Raw genomic sequence first — 791 nt, 5'->3', positions numbered from 1 at the left:
TCAGACATCTAACTGTGCATCAGACATCTAACTGTGTGTCAGACATCTAACTGTGTGTCAGACATCTAACTGTGCGTCAGACATGTATCTAACTGTGCATCAGACATGTATCTAACTGTGCGTCAGACATGTAGTAGCCATGCCTCAGACATGTAGCTGTGCACCAGACACGTCACGAGTGCTGGTGTTTGCTGGATATGCATATTTCTTTTCCTCCCTTGCTAACGTTTCATGGCAGTGTGAAAAGACACTGCAGGGGCGATAGCATATTGAGATTGTCCTAACAGAATCCAGGGGATTCCTTTTCATCATGGTGAAGCTTCTTTGTGTGTGGGTGCGGGGAGGTCAGTTGGGGAAGGTAGGGGATGAACACGCGCATATGTTTATGTGTGTGTGTTCACGTCTGAGGGCACTTTTGTGTAGGCCAGAGGTTGACACTGAATGTCTTCCTCAGGAGCTTTTCACCTCAGGTTTTGATTCTGGGTCTCTCATTGAACCCGGGGTTTAACCATTTCGGCTAGACTGGTTGGGATTATAGGGCCACACTGCTACACCTGGCTGTTGACATGAGAGAGCTGGGGATTGAACTCAGGTCCTCATGCTTGTGTGGTGAGCTCTTCACCTACTGGACCTTCTCCCTGATCCTGGAGCTGTTTTGTTAGTTTCCTGGGTATGGAGAAATAAAACCCATTGCCTTCCCAGGCTACTGAATGAAGTAAATGTGGGTCTTAGAGGCAAGGAAGCCTGGGGAGTCTGTCCAGGCACCTTAGTGGGACATTCATGGGTTACTT

General features: G+C 48.2%; 1 protein-coding gene across 1 annotated transcript in view; it reads left to right on the top strand.

Moving 5' to 3' along the window:
- Nucleotides 1–791, top strand: part of Ddx58 (DExD/H-box helicase 58) — a 40,782-nt gene that overhangs the window by 10,877 nt on the left and 29,114 nt on the right. The gene's annotated exons all lie outside the window — the stretch shown is intronic.

The sequence above is a fragment of the Microtus ochrogaster genome, linkage group LG5, assembly GCF_000317375.1.
Source record: "Microtus ochrogaster isolate Prairie Vole_2 linkage group LG5, MicOch1.0, whole genome shotgun sequence".
NCBI classification, from domain to species: Eukaryota; Metazoa; Chordata; class Mammalia; order Rodentia; family Cricetidae; genus Microtus; species Microtus ochrogaster.
Note: the sequence above shows the minus strand (reverse complement) of the source record. Positions and strands in the feature narration are given on the sequence as shown.